Source organism: Frankliniella occidentalis, unplaced genomic scaffold (assembly GCF_000697945.3).
Source record: "Frankliniella occidentalis isolate FOCC.00 unplaced genomic scaffold, Focc_3.1 Scaffold147, whole genome shotgun sequence".
Taxonomy (NCBI): Eukaryota; Metazoa; Arthropoda; class Insecta; order Thysanoptera; family Thripidae; genus Frankliniella; species Frankliniella occidentalis.
Window position 1 is genome coordinate 486,676 of NW_026267274.1, and position 5,857 is coordinate 492,532.

At 55.7% G+C, this 5,857-nt stretch overlaps 1 protein-coding gene across 1 annotated transcript in view; it reads right to left on the reverse strand.

Annotated features, from left to right (window-relative positions):
* LOC113206975 (catechol O-methyltransferase-like) overlaps positions 1-5,857 on the reverse strand; it is a gene marked incomplete in the record, with an annotated part of 11,590 nt that overhangs the window by 814 nt on the left and 4,919 nt on the right.

Sequence of the window (5,857 nt, forward strand, 5' to 3'; positions counted from 1 at the left end):
GGGGCGTGGCGGGGCGCGGCGGGGCGCGGCGGGGGGCGTGTGCGCGGCTAGGGGCGCCCCCGTTGTGTCCCGCTGGCCGGGTGGGTCCGGCCGGCTGGCACGAGTCCCACGTGGATATTACTCCCATCAGACCCGCGCTGAGTACGCGGCCCGGCCGTTGTGTCCCCCGGGCATAACGTAACACCAGAGCAGCTCGGGGAGCCGGAGCCACACGGAGGGGCGGAGTCCGCACTGCACTGCGGACGCAAGGCAAGGTCACGCCGGGGAGCACTTTTGCCGCCGCTTCCAGGTCCCTCCCCGTCCCCTGCACTGCCTCACATGCTCGGGGAGGCACTGCACTCCCGCTCTGCAGCCTCCCTGAAGAAGAGCTCTGCGAAATCTCTCCGAAAGTGACCGACCGAGTCCGCGGTCAGTGTCGGTTGGCCACTTTCGGCGATTTCGCAGAGCGCGGCTGGCGAGTCGATCCGACCATGCTTTTGAACGACCGAATTTTTTTCCCCGAAAATATGCGAAACTTTTCCATAAAAAATGGAAACACTGAAACTTTTCTCAAGAAAAAGAGATTTTTTGAAAGAAATTCTTGAAGAAATACTTTACAGGAAAATGTAAATAACGAGATCTGACTCATGCGGCATGTCCGTCCGGCCGCACTAGGCTACTTGGGCGCGGCCGGCGCACATCGACCTCCAAGTCTCGTCGGGAGCGTGCCGCCGCGCGAGCGCCAAATTCGAACGCACATCCACACACGCACGACACGCACTCACTCGGGGGCCTTCGCCTCGGCTGCAATTAGCCAGGCAGAAAAAAAAGGAAAGGTTCGACACTTGTGGTATCACTGGCCGCTCTGCACGAACAATAGGCTTTTGGCGGTGGCCTTCGCGCCAATTAAATGATCTGCAGGAATAGACTCCCAAAATGGTTATTGGTTTTTAAAGAAAGAAAGACGGCCGTTTTAGCGCTTGCTTCTATCGGGAGAGAATAAAGAAAGAAACACTTTGGTGTGCAATTATGAGAAAACGGCATCGAGCAGCAGCCTTTCTCGGAAAGAACGCAATGCCGTCCGAGCTGATTGGCCGGCGGGCGCGTGGCGTGGCGTGGCGTGGGCGCGGGGCGGCGCGCGAGAGGGGCTCGACGACTGACTTTGACATACATGCAGCAGGCGGGAGAGGGGGCGACGGAGACGGGCGCGACGCTTAACGTGCGGTCTTAAGTTCGAAAAAGGCGCAGCAGGTTGACCTGCTGACCGCGCGACAGATCGTCTCGTACTCTTAGACAACACCCGGGGGAAGGAGGGGTGGTCAAATTAAGGTGTAGTGTACACTTCAGAGAGTGGATGGCTGCCGTGAGCGTTTCTGCACGCACTCCTGCTTGCTTATCCATCCATACTCATCGCAATTGAGCGCTCAGGTTTGTGATTAGCATTTTAGTTTCTTATATCGTCATCATTTCGTCTCTGTTTTTTCTTGCAATGATATTTATGCACGGCTCGGATCAACTCATGAAACACAGAAGAAACAATAATCACGATGTGACGTCATCTAAACCTACTCTTGTTACCGTCAGCGTACCGTCGTACTTTTGGTAGTTGGCTGTGTATTCGAAACTGCAAGAGTATTCCACATTTTCTTTAAACGTGAGGTGTACGCTGGAACACGTTCTCGGTAAAAACAGTGTCTCTTTTTTTGAAGGAAACGGGAAAACTTTGCGGAACTCTCCTGGTTTAACGAAAACTCTTCACATTTTGAGGAAGTCTGAAAAACAAAAATGTGGGATTTTTCCTCGTTTTTTGAGAAGATTCCTCAAAATTTGAGGCGAGATCGGAGCACTCTTCCTCAGACATGGGAGTTCCTCAAAGTTTTCCCCTTTTCCTTAAAAAAATGAGACATTGTTTTTACCTTGTTTTTGTGCCGACCTGTGCTGTGCACACAATCAATATTATTGTTCTCTTGCATTGAGAGAGTGCATAGTGTACAGTCACACACACACGTCAAGCACGTATGCTGCTTCTCCTCTATGGGTTTGCTAACAACAACAACAACAACGGCCCATGCTTTGGGTGGCGGGCAGCTCTCTGTCGAGGAGCAGTATAGTTAGTAGTGGTTTGGCGGCGCTTTTATTGCCACCGGTTGGCTGCCGCTGCCGCTCCGGTGCGCGACCCTCATCGCCACGGCGGCTGTGTAATGCCGTGTGATTGGCGCGCGCACATCACACTACCACCTACTTTGTTTTTCCCGCCGCCGCCACACTCGCACAGCAGCAGCGCCGCGCCCGGGTGTACTACGCGTACCTCCTGGTGCTGCTGCTAATGGTGATTACCACTCGTCGCCACCACCGCCGAGCTCAGAGTGTATGGCTTGCCTTGTGTAAAATACAACAAGACAAACAAATAATAAAAATTTCAATGAAACATCCCTGTGTCTTTTTCCGGTTTCAATGGTTATAAAAATGACATTCTTTGAAGTTAAAACCTTGCAAAGCAACACGGAAAAAAAGACTTTGTTGTGGGAATCAGTTCAGTTTGGCAGGCCAAATTTGATAGCTAGAATCGAGAATCCGATACTCACAAGAAGGTTGGTTGTCACGACCGGACACTTGTACGAATAGAACCAAGCTAGAGTTTGTTCTATTCGTACAAGTATCCGGTCGTGGCACCCAACTCTCCTGGTTGTGGTTATCGGATTCTCGATTCCACCTATCGAATTTAGCCTGCCAAATATAATTGAACCTCACAACGAAGTCATATTTTTCTCGCGGAAATGCCAAATCCTTCGCAGTTGCAGTAAAGCAAAATGCTTCGTAATTGCAAAGGACTTGGCACTTTGCTTTGCAAGGCTTTAACTTTGTGTTGTGAACAAAAATAGGCAATAATAATAATTGTAAGTGTTTTGGCGCTCCGGCGGATTTCCGGCCGCGACGGGCGAAAGACTCCTGCTCCTCGGCCGAGGACGCATACTACTCGTTTGGCCGGTCGTTACATGTCGGTGTCGGTCTAGGGCTCGGTGTCGGGTCGCAGTGAGTGACCTGCAAGGCCGCCAAGCAGGCCCGACCCGGCCCGCCGCCGTCCGGTCCAGGCGCCGCGTGCGGGGCCCGCCCCGCGGGGGGAGGAAGCTGCATTCCCATGCATGGGGCCCGGCGAGCCAGCCGCGGGCGGGAGGCCAGTTTGGGCCGCGAGCAGAGCGCGCGGGGCGCGGGCAGAGCGCCCCACCCGCGCACTCCGAGGCGCTGTGCGTGCGAGGGCGTTGTGCAACCCGGCTCTCTCTCTATCTCTCTCGCCCACATCTCTCCCCATCTCTCACTCGTTTTCTCTGTCTCTCTCTTTCTCTTTGCAGCCAAATCGTTTTTCACGTCGTGTTGTGCTCGCTTCTTTTATCTTTTGAAAATCATATCGCACCGCGGCACCCCTAGCTCACTCGCGGGCGCGTTCATTCCACATGTTTTCTAGCACGTCGTGCTCACCTGGCTGCAACAACAGCAACAACACGCCTTCGCCTGCCATCTGCAGGACTAAGCTCTGGCTTAGTCAGCCGCGCCGCCGCGGAGGCCTCGCGCGTCTCGTCCCCGTGCACACAATTGAATTGCAATTAACGGAAGGAGGAGAAGAAGCGGCGGCAGCAACTCGCGGGAGGGCAGAGCAATCGCAGCTAGGTGCAGAGTAAGTGGAGGAGCGAGAGAGAAAAAAATAAAATAAAAACGCACGTCGGCAAATACCGAAGGCTGTAAATGAATCAGAGATATGCAAACGCTCCTTGGTGTCGATTGTCCTGACCGCCGCCGCCGTGGCTGCGCGCCGGCCGGCCTTGCATGCGCCGCCCCTGCCATGCGGCGGCCAGGGCAGGGTCCGGACCGGTACAGGTGGTGGTCCCGGTGGTCCCGGGCGGGTCGCCCTGTCACGCCCATCCGCGGCGTACGAGGCAGCCTCGCGGCAGCCCGGGCTCCGGGTGGGCAGGTGCACGTCGATGTGAGCATCCGGGTTACAACGCCCAAGTGTGACGCGCACGCGGCCACGTCCGCCAAAACAACAACAACAATCCAAGTCGTAGGAGAGGAGTCACGGGGTTCCCCTCTCTCCGATTCCGCGCTAAGTCCACAACACTTTTCATTATTTTCCCCTCGGCGCCATGATCCGGTGGCGGCGGCGTGGCTGCAGTCGATCCCCCTAGGATCCTCCTTTCAGGCCCCTTCCCCCTCCGCCCGTCTCGCCACGCCGTGTTCCGCAATGCTCCCGTGCGTATCCATCGCTCGCTGCACAACACCAACCTGTTATCCATATTTCAGTCGCCCGGGCCTGGCGTTGTGTGTGAGCTGCTGCTGTTGCTGCTTAAATCCTTCTGGCACGGTCCTCTGTTTCCGTCCCTCGCTGTCACTCTTCCTCTCTCTCTCTCACGCTCACTGCAGCTCACTCGCTGTCACTGGCGCGGAGGGGTGCCAGACCCCTGGGCACGACGCCATGCCAGAAGCACCATGTACAACACAAAGCACACACACACACGCGCGCGCGCGCGCAGATGAGTATCCACAAGCCGAGCCGCCCGCGCTGCTCCCGGACGTGTTCGCCGCGCCGCCGGTCGCCGTGAGTGCACAGGACTTGCGGGGAGCAGGACGACGTTCGTCCCTGCCGAGCCGAGCGTCCGCGAGACTGTGGTGAGGTGGAGGAGGAGGCTGACTGCGTGGCCCGGACTCCAACGCCCGCCTCTCCACTGCCCCCCCCTCTTCAGACTCTCCAGACCCCGTCCAGACGGACACCAGGACCGGCCCAGGAGGAGGAGGGGGAGGGGGCCGTTTCCGACGCACGCCACGGGGTTCGCACTCCCCTCCCCCTCCTTGCGCATCCGTGCGTCCCCCCGTCCCCCCGCCCCCCCACCCGTCACTAAAGCTGAAGAGTCGTTCAACAAAATCCTCATCGATTGGCTCATTACCTCTGTGAGACCCCTTTCCCAAGCCATCCGTGTGGGCCCGTCTCGCGTCCCGACATGACATGCCGTGCGGCGCATTGCCGAAGCGGCGTGTATTTCTCCGTATTTGACGCCTTTTATTTATCGGTGCCAAGGGCTGCGATGGGAAGTGGGAAGCTGTCTCGGCGCCCCTGCCTGCCGGTGGAACAAAAGCCCCGAGTCCCGGGGGAAACAGCAGTGCAGTGACACGCTCGCCCAACACGAGGGGTCCCTCACTATTGCTAACCACTGTACACAATAAAATTCCATCGTTTTTTCCAGTCACTTTTCATCATTTCAGTCATTTTCAATTATGTTTCAGACGTTTTCAATCACGTTTCATAATTTTTTTTTATCAAGGTTCAGTCATTTTCAATCAATTTCAGTCATTTCAATCAATTTCAGTCATTTCAATCAATTTCAGTCATTTCAATCAATTTTCAGTCATTTTCAATCAATTTCAGTCATTTTTAATCAATTTCAGTCACTTTTCATCACCTTTTAATCACTTATTCCCTGTACACAGAAGATCGGAGTAAGGGACCCTCTGCCCAACCGCAACCGCACGCCTCGGCCCTCGCTCTCCCGCCGCGCCGCGCCCCACACGCCGCACGCGCACGTTGGGCGGCCTACACTCGCGGGCGCGCTCCCGCCGCGCGAGCAAGCTGCAAGCCTCGCTGCAAGCGCTCGTGCTCGTGCCAATCAAACACGGATCGGCGAGTACATTTGCAAACAGCCGGCCTTGTCCCTGATTGTGTATTTTTAGACTACCACTACCCCTCCCGAACTGGTTTTTGCAAATAGAAACTGCACGGCCTGTCTGTCTGTCTATCTGTCTGTCTGTCTGTCTGTCTGTCTGTCTGTCTGTCTGTCTGTCTGTCTGTCTGTCTGTCTGTCTGTCTGTCTGTCTGTCTGTCTGTCTGTCT